This window comes from Macaca fascicularis, chromosome 2, assembly GCF_037993035.2.
Source record: "Macaca fascicularis isolate 582-1 chromosome 2, T2T-MFA8v1.1".
NCBI lineage: Eukaryota > Metazoa > Chordata > Mammalia > Primates > Cercopithecidae > Macaca > Macaca fascicularis.
The window spans coordinates 68942422-68960983 of NC_088376.1; positions in this window are offsets into that span (position 1 = coordinate 68942422).

An 18562-nucleotide genomic window follows, 5' to 3' on the forward strand; every position below is an offset into this window, starting at 1 on the left:
GAAACTTCTTTGTGTTCTGTGAAATCATCTCACAGAGTTACAGCTTTCCCCTCAAGAAGCCTTTCGCCAAGACAGTTCTTGTGGAATTGGCAAAGTGATATTTGGAAGCCCATAGATGGCTATGGTGAAAAAGGAAATATCCTCAGATGAAATCTGGAAAGAAGCTTTCTGAGAAACTGCTTAGTGTTCTGTTAATTCATATCACAGAGTTACATCTGTATTTCGTCGATCTCTTTGCTAGCCTTATTTCTGTGGAATCTGATAACAGATATTTCGCATCCCTTGGAAGACTATAGGGCCAAAGGAAATATCCTCCGATAACAGAGAGAAAGAAGCTTTCTGAGAAACTTCTTTGTGTTCTGTGAAATCATCTCACAGAGTTACAGCTTTCCCCTCAAGAAGCCTTTCGCCAAGACAGTTCTTCTGGAATTGGCAGAGTGATATTTGGAAGCCCATAGAGGGCTATGGTGAAAAAGGAAATATACTCAGATGAAATCTGGAAAGAAGCTTTCTGAGAAACTGATTAGTGTTCTGTTAATTCATCTCACAGAGTTACATCTGTATTTCGTGGATCTCTTTGCTAGCCTTATTTCTGTGGAATCTGAGAACAGATATTTCGCATCCCTTGGAAGAGTATAGGGCCAAAGGAAATATCCTCCGATAACAAAGAGAAAGAAGCTTTTTGAGAAACTTCTTTGTGTTCTGTGAAATCATCTCACAGAGTTACAGCTTTCCCCTCAAGAAGCCTTTCGCCAAGACAGTTCTTGTGGAATTGGCAAAGTGATATTTGGAAGCCCATAGAGGGCTATGGTGAAAAAGGAAATATCCTCCGATGAAATCTGGAAAGAAGCTTTCTGAGAAACTGCTTAGTGTTCTGTTAATTCATCTCACAGAGTTACATCTGTATTTCGTGGATCTCTTTGCTAGCCTTATTTCTGTGGAAACTGAGAACAGATATTTCGGATCCCTTGGAAGACTATAGGGCCAAAGGAAATATCCTCCGATAACAAAGAGAAAGAAGCTTTCTGAGAAACTTCTTTGTGTTCTGTGAAATCATCTAACAGAGTTACAGCTTTCCCCTCAAGAAGCGTTTCGCAATAGAGTTCTTGTGGAATTGGCAAAGTGATATTTGGAAGCCCATAGAGGGCTATGCTGAAAAAGGAAATATCCTCCGATGAAATCTGGAAAGAAGCTTTCTGAGAAACTGCTTAGTGTTCTGTTAATTCATCTCACAGAGTTACATCTGTATTTCGTCGATCTCTTTGCTAGCCTTATTTCTGTGGAATCTGAGAACAGATATTTCGGATCCCTTGGAAGACTATAGGGCCAAAGGAAATATCCTCCGATAACCACGAGAAAGAAGCTTTCTGAGAAACTTCTTTGTGTTCTGTGAAATCATCTCACAGAGTTACAGCTTTCCCCTCAAGAAGCCTTTCGCTAAGACAGTTCTTGTGGAATTGGCAAAGTGATATTTGGAAGCCCATAGAGGGCTATGGTGAAAAAGGAAATATACTCAAATGAAATCTGGAAAGAAGCTTTCTGAGAAACTGCTTAGTGTTCTGTTAATTCATCTCACAGAGTTACATCTGTGTTTCGTCGATCTCTTTGCTAGCCTTATTTCTGTGGAATCCGAGAACAGATATTTCGGATCCCTTGGAAGAATATAGGGCCAAAGGAAATATCCTCCGATAACAAAGAGAAAGAAGCTTTTTGAGAAACTTCTTTGTGTTCTGTGAAATCATCTCACAGAGTTACAGCTTTCCCCTCAAGAAGCCTTTCGCCAAGACAGTTCTTGTGGAATTGGCAAAGTGATATTTGGAAGCCCATAGAGGGCTATGGTGAAAAAGGAAATATCCTCAGATGAAATCTGGAAAGAAGCTTTCTGAGAAACTGCTTAGTGTTCTGTTAATTCATCTCACAGAGTTACATCTGTATTTCGTCGATCTCTCTGCTAGCCTTATTTCTGTGGAATCTGAGAACAGATATTTCGGATCCCTTGGAAGACTATAGGGCCAAAGGAAATATCCTCCGATAACAAACAGAAAGAAGCTTTCTGAGAAACTTCTTTGTGTTCTGTGAAATCATCTAACAGAGTTACAGCATTCCCCTCAAGAAGCCTTTCGCTAAGACAGCTCTTGTGGAATTGGCAAAGTGATATTTGGAAGCCCATTGAGGGCTATAGTGAAAACGGAAATATCCTCAGATGAAATCTGGAAAGAAGCTTTCTGAGAAACTGCTTAGTGTTCTGTTAATTCATCTCACAGAGTTACATCTGTATTTCGTGGATCTCTTTGCTAGCCTTATTTCTGTGGAATCTGAGAACAGATATTTCGGATCCCTTTGAAGACTATAGGGCCAAAGGAAATATCCTCCGATAACAAACAGAAAGAAGCTTTCTGAGAAACTTCTTTGTGTTCTTTGAAATCATCTCACAGAGTTACTGCTTTCCCCTCAAGAAGCCTTTCGCAAGACAGTTCTTGTGGAATTGGCAAAGTGATATTTGGAAGCCCATAGAGGGCTATGGTGAAAAAGGAAATATCCTCAGATGAAATCTGGAAAGAAGCTTTCTGAGAAACTGCTTAGTGTTCTGTTAATTCATCTCACAGAGTTACATCTGTATTTCGTCGATCTCTTTGCTAGCCTTATTTCTGTGGAATCTGAGAACAGATATTTCGGATCCCTTGGAAGACTATAGGGCCAAAGGAAATATCCTCCGATAACAAAGAGAAAGAAGCTTTCTGAGAAACTTCTTTGTGTTCTGTGAAATCATCTCACAGAATTACAGCATTCCCCTCAAGAAGCCTTTCGTTAAGACAGTTCTTGTGGAATTGGCAAAGTGATATTTGGAAGCCCATAGAGGGCTATGGTGAAAAAGGAAATATCCTCCGATGAAATCTGGAAAGAAGCTTTCTGAGAAACTGCTTAGTGTTCTGTTAATTCATCTCACAGAGTTACATCTGTATTTCGTCGATCTCTTTGCTAGCCTTATTTCTGTGGAATCTGAGAACAGATATTTCGGATCCCTTGGAAGACTATAGGGCCAAAGGAAATATCCTCCGATAACAAAGAGAAAGAAGCTTTCTGAGAAACTTCTTTGTGTTCTGTGAAATCATCTCACAGAGTTACAGCTTTCCCCTCAAGAAGCCTTTCGCCAAGACAGTTCTTGTGGAATTGGCAAAGTGATATTTGGAAGCCCATAGATGGCTATGGTGAAAAAGGAAATATCCTCAGATGAAATCTGGAAAGAAGCTTTCTGAGAAACTGCTTAGTGTTCTCTTAATTCATATCACAGAGTTACATCTGTATTTCGTCGATCTCTTTGCTAGCCTTATTTCTGTGGAATCTGATAACAGATATTTCGAATCCCTTGGAAGACTATAGGGCCAAAGGAAATATCCTCCGATAACAGAGAGAAAGAAGCTTTCTGAGAAACTTCTTTGTGTTCTGTGAAATCATCTCACAGAGTTACAGCTTTCCCCTCAAGAAGCCTTTCGCCAAGACAGTTCTTCTGGAATTGGCAGAGTGATATTTGGAAGCCCATAGAGGGCTATGGTGAAAAAGGAAATATCCTCAGACGAAATCTGGAAAGAAGCTTTCTGAGAAACTGCTTAGTGTTCTGTTAATTCATCTCACAGAGTTACATCTGTATTTCGTGGATCTCTTTGCTAGCCTTATTTCTGTGGAATCTGAGAACAGATATTTCGCATCCCTTGGAAGACTATAGGGCCAAAGGAAATATCCTCCGATAACAAAGAGAAGAAGCTTTTTGAGAAACTTCTTTGTGTTCTGTGAAATCATCTCACAGAGTTGCAGCTTTCCCCTCAAGAAGCCTTTCGCCAAGACAGTTCTTGTGGAATTGGCAAAGTGATATTTGGAAGCCCATAGAGGGCTATGGTGAAAAAGGAAATATCCTCCGATGAAATCTGGAAAGAAGCTTTCTGAGAAACTGCTTAGTGTTCTGTTAATTCATCTCACAGAGTTACATCTGTATTTCGTCGATCTCTCTGCTAGCCTTATTTCTGTGGAATCTGAGAACAGATATTTCGGATCCCTTGGAAGACTATAGGGCCAAAGGAAATATCCTCCGATAACAAACAGAAAGAAGCTTTCTGAGAAAATTCTTTGTGTTCTGTGAAATCATCTCACAGAGTTACAGCATTCTTCTCAAGAAGCCTTTCCCTAAGACTGCTCTTGTGGATTTGGCAAAGTGATATTTGAAAGCCCATAGAGGGCTATAGTGAAAACGGAAATATCCTCAGATGAAATCTGGAAAGAAGCTTTCTGAGAAACTGCTTAGTGTTCTGTTAATTCTTCTCACATTGTTACATCTGTATTTCGTGGATCTCTTTGCTAGCCTTATTTCTGTGGAATCTCAGAACAGATATTTCGGATCCCTTGGAAGACTATAGGGCCAAAGGAAATATCCTCCGATAACAAACAGAAAGAAGCTTTTTGAAAAACTTCTTTGAGTTCTGTGAAATCATCTCACAAAGTTACAGCTTTCCCCTCAAGAAGCCTTTCGCCAAGACAGTTCTTGTGGAATTGGCAAAGTGATATTTGGAAGCCCATAGAGGGCTATGGTGAAAAAGGAAATATCCTCAGATGAAATCTGGAAAGAAGCTTTCTGAGAAACTGCTTATTGTTCTGTTAATTCAATTCACAGAGTTACATCTGTATTTCGTGGATCTCTTTCCTAGCCTTTTTTCTGTGGAATCTGAGAACAGATATTTCGGATCCCTTGGAAGACTATAGGGCCAAAGGAAATATCCTCCGATAACAAAGAGAAAGAAGCTTTCTGAGAAACTTCTTTGTGTTCTTTGAAATCATCTCACAGAGTTACAGCTTTCCCCTCAAGAAGCCTTTCGCTAAGACAGTTCTTGTGGAATTGGCAAAGTGATATTTGGAAGCCCATAGAGGGCTATGGTGAAAAAGGAAATATCCTCAGATGAAATCTGGAAATAAGCTTTCTGAGAAACTGCTTAGTGTTCTGTTAATTCATCTCACAGAGTTACATCTGTATTTCGTGGATCTCTTTGCTAGCCTTATTTCTGTGGAATCTGAGAACAGATATTTCGGATCCCTTGGAAGACTATAGGGCCTAAGGAAATATCCTCCGATAACAAAGAGAAAGAAGCTTTCTGAAAAACTTCTTTGTGTTCTGTGAAATCATCTCACAGAGTTACAGCTTTCCCCTCAAGGAGCCTTTCGTTAAGACAGTTCTTGTGGAATTGGCAAAGTGATATTTGGAAGCCCATAGAGGGCTATGGTTAAAAAGGAAATATCCTCCGATGAAATCTGGAAAGAAGCTTTCTGAGAAACTGCTTAGTGTTCTGTTAATTCATCTCACAGAGTTACATCTGTATTTCGTCGATCTGTTTGCTAGCCTTATTTCTGTGGAATCTGAGAACAGATATTTCGGATCCCTTGGAAGACTATAGGTACAAAGGATATATCCTCCGATAACAAAGAGAAACAATCTTTCTGAGAAACTTCTTTGTGTTCTTTGAAATCATCTCACAGAGTTACAGCTTTCCCCTCAAGAAGCCTTTCGCTAAGACAGTTCTTGTGGAATTGGCAAAGTGATATTTGGAAGCCCATAGAGGGCTATGGTGAAAAAGGAAATATCCTCCGATGAAATCTGGAAAGAAGCTTTCTGAGAAACTGCTTAGTGTTCTGTTAATTCATCTCACAGAGTTACATCTGTATTTCGTGGATCTCTTTGCTAGCCTTATTTCTGTGGAATCTGAGAACAGATATTTCGGATCCCTTGGAAGACTATAGGGCCAAAGGAAATATCCTCCGATAACAAAGAGAAAGAAGCTTTCTGAGAAACTCCTTTGTGTTCTGTGAAATCATCTCACAGAGTTACAGCTTTCCCCTCAAGAAGCCTTTCGCCAAGACAGTTCTTGTGAAATTGGCAAAGTGATATTTGGAAGCCCATAGATGGCTATGGTGAAAAAGGAAATATCCTCAGATGAAATCTGGAAAGAAGCTTTCTGAGAAACTGCTTAGTGTTCTATTAATTCATCTCACAGAGTTACATCTGTATTTCGTGGATCTCTTTGCTAGCCTTATTTCTGTGGAATCTGAGAACAGATATTTCGGATCCCTTGGAAGACTATAGGGCCAAAGGAAATATCCTCCGATAACAGAGAGAAAGAAGCTTTCTGAGAAACTTCTTTGTGTTCTGTGAAATCATCTCACAGAGTTACAGCTTTCCCCTCAAGAAGCCTTTCGCCAAGACAGTTCTTCTGGAATTGGCAGAGTGATATTTGGAAGCCCATAGAGGGCTATGGTGAAAAAGGAAATATCCTCCGATGAAATCTGGAAAGAAGCTTTCTGAGAAACTGCTTAGTGTTCTGTTAATTCATCTCACAGAGTTACATCTGTATTTCGTCGATCTCTTTGCTAGCCTTATTTCTGTGGAATCTGAGAACAGATATTTCGGATCCCTTGGAAGACTATAGGGCCAAAGGAAATATCCTCCGATAACAAAGAGAAAGAAGCTTTCTGAGAAACTTCTTTGTGTTCTGTGAAATCATCTCACAGAGTTACAGCTTTCCCCTCAAGAAGCCTTTCGCCAAGACAGTTCTTGTGGAATTGGCAAAGTGATATTTGGAAGCCCATAGATGGCTATGGTGAAAAAGGAAATATCCTCAGATGAAATCTGGAAAGAAGCTTTCTGAGAAACTGCTTAGTGTTCTGTTAATTCATATCACAGAGTTACATCTGTATTTCGTCGATCTCTTTGCTAGCCTTATTTCTGTGGAATCTGATAACAGATATTTCGCATCCCTTGGAAGACTATAGGGCCAAAGGAAATATCCTCCGATAACAGAGAGAAAGAAGCTTTCTGAGAAACTTCTTTGTGTTCTGTGAAATCATCTCACAGAGTTACAGCTTTCCCCTCAAGAAGCCTTTCGCCAAGACAGTTCTTCTGGAATTGGCAGAGTGATATTTGGAAGCCCATAGAGGGCTATGGTGAAAAAGGAAATATCCTCAGATGAAATCTGGAAAGAAGCTTTCTGAGAAACTGCTTAGTGTTCTGTTAATTCATCTCAAAGAGTTACATCTGTATTTCGTGGATCTCTTTGCTAGCCTTATTTCTGTGGAATCTGAGAACAGATATTTCGGATCCCTTGGAAGACTATAGGGCCTAAGGAAATATCCTCCGATAACAAAGAGAAAGAAGCTTTCTGAAAAACTTCTTTGTGTTCTGTGAAATCATCTCACAGAGTTACAGCTTTCCCCTCAAGAAGCCTTTCGTTAAGACAGTTCTTGTGGAATTGGCAAAGTGATATTTGGAAGCCCATAGAGGTCTATGGTGAAAAAGGAAATATCCTCCGATGAAATCTGGAAAGAAGCTTTCTGAGAAACTGCTTAGTGTTCTGTTAATTCATCTCACAGAGTTACATCTGTATTTCGTCGATCTCTTTGCTAGCCTTATTTCTGTGGAATCTGAGAACAGATATTTCGGATCCCTTGGAAGACAATAGGGCCAAAGGAAATATCCTCTGATAACAAAGAGAAAGAAGCTTTCTGAGAAACTCCTTTGTGTTCTGTGAAATCATCTCACAGAGTTACAGCTTTCCCCTCAAGAAGCCTTTCGCTAAGACAGTTCTTGTGGAATTGGCAAAGTGATATTTGGAAGCCCCTAGATGGCTATGGTGAAAAATGAAATATCCTCCGATGAAATCTGGAAAGAAGCTTTCTGAGAAACTGCTTAGTGTTCTGTTAATTCATCTCACAGAGTTACATCTGTATTTCGTGGATCTCTTTGCTAGCCTTATTTCTGTGGAATCTGAGAACAGATATTTCGGATCCCTTGGAAGACTATAGGGCCAAAGGAAATATCCTCCGATAACAAAGAGAAAGAAGCTTTCTGAGAAACTTCTTTGTGTTCTTTGAAATCATCTCACAGAGTTACAGCTTTCCCCTCAAGAAGCCTTTCGCTAAGACAGTTCTTGTGGAATTGGCAAAGTGATATTTGGAAGCCCATAGAGGGCTATGGTGAAAAAGGAAATATCCTCAGATGAAATCTGGAAAGAAGCTTTCTGAGAAACTGCTTAGTGTTCTGTTAATTCATCTCACAGAGTTACATCTGTATTTCGTGGATCTCTTTGCTAGCCTTATTTCTGTGGAATCTGAGAACAGATATTTCGGATCCCTTGGAAGACTATAGGGCCTAAGGAAATATCCTCCGATAACAAAGAGAAAGAAGCTTTCTGAAAAACTTCTTTGTGTTCTGTGAAATCATCTCACAGAGTTACAGCTTTCCCCTCAAGAAGCCTTTCGTTAAGACAGTTCTTGTGGAATTGGCAAAGTGATATTTGGAAGCCCATAGAGGGCTATGGTGAAAAAGGAAATATCCTCCGATGAAATCTGGAAAGAAGCTTTCTGAGAAACTGCTTAGTGTTCTGTTAATTCATCTCACAGAGTTACATCTGTATTTCGTCGATCTCTTTGCTAGCCTTATTTCTGTGGAATCTGAGAGCAGATATTTCGGATCCCTTGGAAGACTATAGGTCCATAGGATATATCCTCCGATACCAAAGAGAAAGAAGCTTTCTGAGAAACTTCTTTGTGTTCTTTGAAATCATCTCACAGAGTTACAGCTTTCCCCTCAAGAAGCGTTTCGCTAAGACAGTTCTTGTGGAATTGGCAAAGTGATATTTGGAAGCCCATAGAGGGCTATGGTGAAAAAGGAAATATCCTCCGATGAAATCTGGAAAGAAGCTTTCTGAGAAACTGCTTAGTGTTCTGTTAATTCATCTCACAGAGTTACATCTGTATTTCGTCGATCTCTTTGCTAGCCTTATTTCTGTGGAATCTGAGAACAGATATTTCGGATCCCTTGGAAGACTATAGGGCCAAAGGAAATATCCTCCGATAACAAAGAGAAAGAAGCTTTCTGAGAAACTTCTTTGTGTTCTGTGAAATCATCTCACAGAGTTACAGCTTTCCCCTCAAGAAGCCTTTCGCCAAGACAGTTCTTGTGGAATTGGCAAAGTGATATTTGGAAGCCCATAGATGGCTATGGTGAAAAAGGAAATATCCTCAGATGAAATCTCGAAAGAAGCTTTCTGAGAAACTGCTTAGTGTTCTGTTAATTCATATCACAGAGTTACATCTGTATTTCGTCGATCTCTTTGCTAGCCTTATTTCTGTGGAATCTGATAACAGATATTTCGCATCCCTTGGAAGACTATAGGGCCAAAGGAAATATCCTCCGATAACAGAGAGAAAGAAGCTTTCTGAGAAACTTCTTTGTGTTCTGTGAAATCATCTCACAGAGTTACAGCTTTCCCCTCAAGAAGCCTTTCGCCAAGACAGTTCTTCTGGAATTGGCAGAGTGATATTTGGAAGCCCATAGAGGGCTATGGTGAAAAAGGAAATATCCTCAGATGAAATCTGGAAAGAAGCTTTCTGAGAAACTGCTTAGTGTTCTGTTAATTCATCTCACAGAGTTACATCTGTATTTCGTGGATCTCTTTGCTAGCCTTATTTCTGTGGAATCTGAGAACAGATATTTCGGATCCCTTGGAAGACTATAGGGCCTAAGGAAATATCCTCCGATAACAAAGAGAAAGAAGCTTTCTGAAAAACTTCTTTGTGTTCTGTGAAATCATCTCACAGAGTTACAGCTTTCCCCTCAAGAAGCCTTTCGTTAAGACAGTTCTTGTGGAATTGGCAAAGTGATATTTGGAAGCCCATAGAGGTCTATGGTGAAAAAGGAAATATCCTCCGATGAAATCTGGAAAGAAGCTTTCTGAGAAACTGCTTAGTGTTCTGTTAATTCATCTCACAGAGTTACATCTGTATTTCGTCGATCTGTTTGCTAGCCTTATTTCTGTGGAATCTGAGAACAGATATTTCGGATCCCTTGGAAGACTATAGGTCCAAAGGATATATCCTCCGATAACAAAGAGAAAGAAGCTTTCTGAGAAACTTCTTTGTGTTCTTTGAAATCATCTCACAGAGTTACAGCTTTCCCCTCAAGAAGCCTTTCTCTAAGACAGTTCTTGTGGAATTGGCAAAGTGATATTTGGAAGCCCATAGAGGGCTATGGTGAAAAAGGAAATATCCTCCGATGAAATCTGGAAAGAAGCTTTCTGAGAAACTGCTTAGTGTTCTGTTAATTCATCTCACAGAGTTACATCTGTATTTCGTGGATCTCTTTGCTAGCCTTATTTCTGTGGAATCTGAGAACAGATATTTCGGATCCCTTGGAAGACTATAGGGCCAAAGGAAATATCCTCCGATACCAAAGAGAAAGAAGCTTTCTGAGAAACTCCTTTGTGTTCTGTGAAATCATCTCACAGAGTTACAGCTTTCCCCTCAAGAAGCCTTTCGCTAAGACAGTTCTTGTGGAATTGGCAAAGTGATATTTGGAAGCCCCTAGATGGCTATGGTGAAAAAGGAAATATCCTCCGATGAAATCTGGAAAGAAGCTTTCTGAGAAACTGCTTAGTGTTCTGTTAATTCATCTCACAGAGTTACATCTGTATTTCGTGGATCTCTTTGCTAGCCTTATTTCTGTGGAATCTGAGAACAGATATTTCGGATCCCTTGGAAGACTATAGGGCCAAAGGAAATATCCTCCGATAACAAAGAGAAAGAAGCTTTCTGAGAAACTTCTTTGTGTTCTTTGAAATCATCTCACAGAGTTACAGCTTTCCCGTCAAGAAGCCTTTCGCCAAGACAGTTCTTCTGGAATTGGCAGAGTGATATTTGGAAGCCCATAGAGGGCTATGGTGAAAAAGGAAATATCCTCAGATGAAATCTGGAAAGAAGCTTTCTGAGAAACTGCTTAGTGTTCTGTTAATTCATCTCACAGAGTTACATCTGTATTTCGTCGATCTCTTTGCTAGCCTTATTTCTGTGGAATCTGAGAACAGATATTTCGGATCCCTTGGGAGACTATAGTTCCAAAGGAAATATCCTCCGATAACAGAGAGAAAGAAGCTTTCTGAGAAACTTCTTTGTGTTCTTTGAAATCATCTCACAGAGTTACAGCTTTCCCCTCAATAAGCCTTTCGCCAAGACAGTTCTTCTGGAATTGGCAGAGTGATATTTGGAAGCCCATAGAGGGCTATGGTGAAAAAGGAAATATCCTCAGATGAAATATGGAAGGAAGCTTTCTGAGAAACTGCTTAGTGTTCTGTTAATTCATCTCACAGAGTTACATATGTATTTCGTGGATCTCTTTGCTAGCCTTATTTCTGTGGAATCTGAGAACAGATATTTCGCATCCCTTGGAAGACTATAGGGCCAAAGGAAATATCCTCCGATAACAGAGAGAAAGAAGCTTTCTGAGAAACTTCTTTGTGTTCTGTGAAATCATCTCACAGAGTTACAGCTTTCCCCTCAAGAAGCCTTTCGCCAAGACAGTTCTTCTGGAATTGGCAGAGTGATATTTGGAAGCCCATAGAGGGCTATGGTGAAAAAGGAAATATCCTCCGATGAAACCTGGAAAGAAGCTTTCTGAGAAACTGCTTAGTGTTCTGTTAATTCATCTCACAGAGTTACATCTGTATTTCGTCGATCTGTTTGCTAGCCTTATTTCTGTGGAATCTGAGAACAGATATTTCGGATCCCTTGGAAGACTATAGGTCCAAAGGATATATCCTCCGATAACAAAGAGAAAGAAGCTTTCTGAGAAACTTCTTTGTGTTCTCTGAAATCATCTCACAGAGTTACAGCTTTCCCCTCAAGAAGCCTTTCGCTAAGACAGTTCTTGTGGAATTGGCAAAGTGATATTTGGAGGCCCATAGAGGGCTATGGTGAAAAAGGAAATATCCTCCGATGAAATCTGGAAAGAAGCTTTCTGAGAAACTGCTTAGTGTTCTGTTAATTCATCTCACAGAGTTACATCTGTATTTCGTGGATCTCTTTGCTAGCCTTATTTCTGTGGAATCTGATAACAGATATTTCGCATCCCTTGGAAGACTATAGGGCCAAAGGAAATATCCTCCGATAACAGAGAGAAAGAAGCTTTCTGAGAAACTTCTTTGTGTTCTGTGAAATCATCTCACAGAGTTACAGCTTTCCCCTCAAGAAGCCTTTCGCCAAGACAGTTCTTCTGGAATTGGCAGAGTGATATTTGGAAGCCCATAGAGGGCTATGGTGAAAAAGGAAATATCCTCAGATGAAATCTGGAAAGAAGCTTTCTGAGAAACTGCTTAGTGTTCTGTTAATTCATCTCACAGAGTTACATCTGTATTTCGTGGATCTCTTTGCTAGCCTTATTTCTGTGGAATCTGAGAACAGATATTTCGGATCCCTTGGAAGACTATAGGGCCTAAGGAAATATCCTCCGATAACAAAGAGAAAGAAGCTTTCTGAAAAACTTCTTTGTGTTCTGTGAAATCATCTCACAGAGTTACAGCTTTCCCCTCAAGAAGCCTTTCGTTAAGACAGTTCTTGTGGAATTGGCAAAGTGATATTTGGAAGCCCATAGAGGTCTATGGTGAAAAAGGAAATATCCTCCGATGAAATCTGGAAAGAAGATTTCTGAGAAACTGCTTAGTGTTCTGTTAATTCATCTCACAGAGTTACATCTGTATTTCGTCGATCTGTTTGCTAGCCTTATTTCTGTGGAATCTGAGAACAGATATTTCGGATCCCTTGGAAGACTATAGGTCCAAAGGATATATCCTCCGATAACAAAGAGAAAGAAGCTTTCTGAGAAACTTCTTTGTGTTCTTTGAAATCATCTCACAGAGTTACAGCTTTCCCCTCAAGAAGCCTTTCTCTAAGACAGTTCTTGTGGAATTGGCAAAGTGATATTTGGAAGCCCATAGAGGGCTATGGTGAAAAAGGAAATATCCTCCGATGAAATCTGGAAAGAAGCTTTCTGAGAAACTGCTTAGTGTTCTGTTAATTCATCTCACAGAGTTACATCTGTATTTCGTGGATCTCTTTGCTAGCCTTATTTCTGTGGAATCTGAGAACAGATATTTCGGATCCCTTGGAAGACTATAGGGCCAAAGGAAATATCCTCCGATAACAAAGAGAAAGAAGCTTTCTGAGAAACTCCTTTGTGTTCTGTGAAATCATCTCACAGAGTTACAGCTTTCCCCTCAAGAAGCCTTTCGCTAAGACAGTTCTTGTGGAATTGGCAAAGTGATATTTGGAAGCCCCTAGATGGCTATGGTGAAAAAGGAAATATCCTCCGATGAAATCTGGAAAGAAGCTTTCTGAGAAACTGCTTAGTGTTCTGTTAATTCATCTCACAGAGTTACATCTGTATTTCGTGGATCTCTTTGCTAGCCTTATTTCTGTGGAATCTGAGAACAGATATTTCGGATCCCTTGGAAGACTATAGGGCCAAAGGAAATATCCTCCGATAACAAAGAGAAAGAAGCTTTCTGAGAAACTTCTTTGTGTTCTTTGAAATCATCTCACAGAGTTACAGCTTTCCCGTCAAGAAGCCTTTCGCCAAGACAGTTCTTCTGGAATTGGCAGAGTGATATTTGGAAGCCCATAGAGGGCTATGGTGAAAAAGGAAATATCCTCAGATGAAATCTGGAAAGAAGCTTTCTGAGAAACTGCTTAGTGTTCTGTTAATTCATCTCACAGAGTTACATCTGTATTTCGTCGATCTCTTTGCTAGCCTTATTTCTGTGGAATCTGAGAACAGATATTTCGGATCCCTTGGGAGACTATAGTTCCAAAGGAAATATCCTCCGATAACAGAGAGAAAGAAGCTTTCTGAGAAACTTCTTTGTGTTCTTTGAAATCATCTCACAGAGTTACAGCTTTCCCCTCAATAAGCCTTTCGCCAAGACAGTTCTTCTGGAATTGGCAGAGTGATATTTGGAAGCCCATAGAGGGCTATGGTGAAAAAGGAAATATCCTCAGATGAAATATGGAAGGAAGCTTTCTGAGAAACTGCTTAGTGTTCTGTTAATTCATCTCACAGAGTTACATATGTATTTCGTGGATCTCTTTGCTAGCCTTATTTCTGTGGAATCTGAGAACAGATATTTCGCATCCCTTGGAAGACTATAGGGCCAAAGGAAATATCCTCCGATAACAGAGAGAAAGAAGCTTTCTGAGAAACTTCTTTGTGTTCTGTGAAATCATCTCACAGAGTTACAGCTTTCCCCTCAAGAAGCCTTTCGCCAAGACAGTTCTTCTGGAATTGGCAGAGTGATATTTGGAAGCCCATAGAGGGCTATGGTGAAAAAGGAAATATCCTCCGATGAAACCTGGAAAGAAGCTTTCTGAGAAACTGCTTAGTGTTCTGTTAATTCATCTCACAGAGTTACATCTGTATTTCGTCGATCTGTTTGCTAGCCTTATTTCTGTGGAATCTGAGAACAGATATTTCGGATCCCTTGGAAGACTATAGGTCCAAAGGATATATCCTCCGATAACAAAGAGAAAGAAGCTTTCTGAGAAACTTCTTTGTGTTCTCTGAAATCATCTCACAGAGTTACAGCTTTCCCCTCAAGAAGCCTGTCGCTAAGACAGTTCTTGTGGAATTGGCAAAGTGATATTTGGAGGCCCATAGAGGGCTATGGTGAAAAAGGAAATATCCTCCGATGAAATCTGGAAAGAAGCTTTCTGAGAAACTGCTTAGTGTTCTGTTAATTCATCTCACAGAGTTACATCTGTATTTCGTGGATCTCTTTGCTAGCCTTATTTCTGTGGAATCTGAGAACAGATATTTCGGATCCCTTGGAAGACTATAAGACCAAAGGAAATATCCTCCGATAACAAAGAGAAAGAAGCTTTCTGAGAAACTCCTTTGTGTTCTGTGAAATCATCTCACAGAGTTACAGCTTTCCCCTCAAGAAGCCTTTCGCCAAGACAGTTCTTGTGGAATTGGCAAAGTGATATTTGGAAGCCCATAGATGGCTATGGTGAAAAAGGAAATATCCTCAGATGAAATCTGGAAAGAAGCTTTCTGAGAAACTGCTTAGTGTTCTGTTAATTCATCTCACAGAGTTACATCTGTATTTCGTGGATCGCTTTGCTAGCCTTATTTCTGTGGAATCTGAGAACAGATATTTCGGATCCCTTGGAAGACTATAGGGCCAAAGGTAATATCCTCCGATAACAGAGAGAAAGAAGCTTTCTGAGAAACTTCTTTGTGTTCTTTGAAATCATCTCCCAGAGTTACAGCTTTCCCCTCAAGAAGCCTTTCGCCAAGACAGTTCTTCTGGAATGGGCAGAGTGATATTTGGAAGCCCATAGAGGGCTATGGTGAAAAAGGAAATATCCTCAGATGAAATCTGGAAAGAAGCTTTCTGAGAAACTGCTTAGTGTTCTGTTAATTAATCTCACAGAGTTACATCTGTATTTCGTGGATCTCTTTGCTAGCCTTATTTCTGTGGAATCTGAGAACAGATATTTCGGATCCCTTGGAAGACTATAGTTCCAAAGGAAATATCCTCCGATAACAGAGAGAAAGAAGCTTTCTGAGAAACTTCTTTGTGTTCTTTGAAATCATCTCACAGAGTTACAGCTTTCCCCTCAAGAAGCCTTTCGCCAAGAAAGTTCTTCTGGAATTGGCAAAGTGATATTTGGAAGCCCATAGAGGGCTATGGTGAAAAAGGAAATATCCTCCGATGAAATCTGGAAAGAAGCTTCCTGAGAAACTGCTTAGTGTTCTGTTAATTCATCTCACAGAGTTACATCTGTGTTTCGTCGATCTGTTTGCTAGCCTTATTTCTGTGGAATCTGAGAACAGATATTTCGGATCCCTTGGAAGACTATAGTTCCAAAGGATATATCCTCCGAAAACAAAGAGAAAGAAGTTTCTGAGAAACTTCTTTGTGTTCTTTGAAATCATCTCACAGAGTTACAGCTTTCCCCTCAAGAAGCCTTTCGCTAAGACAGTTCTTGTGGAATTGGCAAAGTGATATTTGGAAGCCCATAGAGGGCTATGGTGAAAAAGGAAATATCCTCCGATGAAATCTGGAAAGAAGCTTTCTGAGAAACTGCTTAGTGTTCTGTTAATTCATCTCACAGAGTTACATCTGTATTTCGTGGATCTCTTTGCTAGCCTTATTTTTGTGGAATCTGAGAACAGATATTTCGGATCCCTTGGAAGACTATAGGGCCAAAGGAAATATCCTCCGATAACAAAGAGAAAGAAGCTTTCTGAGAAACTCCTTTGTGTTCTGTGAAATCATCTCACAGAGTTACAGCTTTCCCCTCAAGAAGCCTTTCGCCAAGACAGTTCTTGTGGAATTGGCAAAGTGATATTTGGAAGCCCATAGATGGCTATGGTGAAAAAGGAAATATCCTCAGATGAAATCTGGAAAGAAGCTTTCTGAGAAACTGCCTAGTGTTCTGTTAATTCATCTGACAGAGTTACATCTGTATTTCGTCGATCTCTTTGCTAGCCTTATTTCTGTGGAATCTGAGAACAGATATTTCGGATCCCTTGGAAGACTATAGGGCCAAAGGAAATATCCTCCGATAACAGAGAGAAAGAAGCTTTCTGAGAAACTTCTTTGTGTTCTGTGAAATCATCTCACAGAGTTACAGCTTTCCCCTCAAGAAGCCTTTCGCCAAGACAGTTCTTCTGGAATTGGCAGAGTGATATTTGGAAGCCCATAGAGGGCTATGGTGAAAAAGGAAATATCCTCAGATGAAATCTGGAAAGAAGCTTTCTGAGAAACTGCTTAGTGTTCTGTTAATTCATCTCACAGAGTTACATCTGTATTTCGTGGATCTCTTTGCTAGCCTTAATTCTGTGGAATCTGAGAACAGATATTTCGGATCCCTTGGAAGACTATAGGGCCAAAGGAAATATCCTCCGATAACAAAGAGAGAGCAACTTTCTGAGAAACTTCCCTGTGTTCTTTGAAATCATCTCACAGAGTTACAGCTTTCCCCTCAAGAAGCCTTTGGCTAAGACAGTTCTTGTGGAATTGGCAAAGTGATATTTGGAAGCCCATAGAGGGCTACGCTGAAAAAGTAAATATCCTCCGATGAAATCTGGAAAGAAGCTTTCTGAGAAACTGCTTCGTGTTCTGTTAATTCATCTCACAGAGTTACATCTGTATTTCGTGGATCTCTTTGCTAGCCTTATTTCTGTGGAATCTGAGAACAGATATTTCGGATCCCTTGGAAGACTATAGGGCCAAAGGAAATATCCTCCGATAACAAACAGAAAGAAGCTTTCTGAGAAACTTCTTTGTGTTCTGTGAAATCATCTCACAGAGTTACAGCCTTCCCCTCAAGAAGCCTTTCGCAAGACAGTACCTGTGGAATTGGCAAAGTGATATATGGAAGCCCATAGAGGGCTATGGTGAAAAAGGAAATATCCTCAGATGAAATCTCGAAAGAAGCTTTCTGAGAAACTGCTTAGTGTTCTGTTAATTCATCTCACAGAGTTACATCTGTATTTCGTGGATCTCTTTGCTAGCCTTATTTCTGTGGAATCTGAGAACAGATATTTCGGATCCCTTGGAAGACTATAGGGCCAAAGGAAATATCCTCCGCTAACAAAGAGAAAGCAACTTTCTGAGAAACTTCTTTGTGTTCTTTGAAATCATCTCACAGAGTTACAGCTTTCCCCTCAAGAAGCCTTTCGTTAAGACAGTTCTTGAGGAACTGGCAAAGTGATATTTGGAAGCCCATAGAGGGCTATGGTGAAAAAGGAAATATCCTCAGATGAATTCTGGAAAGAAGCTTTCTGAGAAACTGCTTAGTGTTCTGTTAATTCATCTCACAGAGTTACATCTGTATTTCGTCGATCTCTTTGCTAGCCTTATTTCTGTGGAATCTGAGAACAGATATTTCGAATCCCTTGGAAGACTATAGGGCCAAAGGAAATATCCTCCGATAACAAAGAGAAGGAAGCTTTCTGAGAAACTTCTTTGTGTTCTTTGAAATCATCTCACAGAGTTACAGCTTTCCCCTCAAGAAGCCTTTCGCTAAGACAGTTCTTGTGGAATTGGCAAAGTGATATTTGGAAGCCCATAGAGGGCTATGGTGAAAAAGGAAATATCGTCAGATGAAATCTGGAAAGAAGCTTTCTGAGAAACTGCTTAGTGTTCTGTTAATTCATCTCACAGAGTTACATCTGTATTTCGTCGATCTCTTTGCTAGCCTTATTTCTGTGGAATCTGAGAACAGATATTTCGGATCCCTTGGAAGACTATTGGGCCAAAGGAAATATCCTCCGATAACAAAGAGAAAGAAGCTTTCTGAGAAACTTCTTTGTGTTCTGTGAAATCAACTCACAGAATTAGAGCTTTCCCCTCAACAAGCCTTTCGTTAAGACAGTTCTTGTGGAATTGGCAAAGTGATATTTGGAAGCCCATAGAGGGCTATGGTGAAAAAGGAAATATCCTCAGATGAAATCTGGGAAGAAGCTTTCTGAGAAACTGCTTAGTGTTCTGTTAATTCATCTCACAGAGTTACATCTGTATTTCGTCGATCTCTTTGCTAGCCTTATTTCTGTGGAATCTGAGAACAGATATTTCGGATCCCTTGGAAGACTATAGGTCCAAAGGATATATCCTCCGATAACAATGAGAAAGAAGCTATCTGTGAAACTTCTTTGTGTTCTTTGAAATCATCTCACAGAGTTACAGCT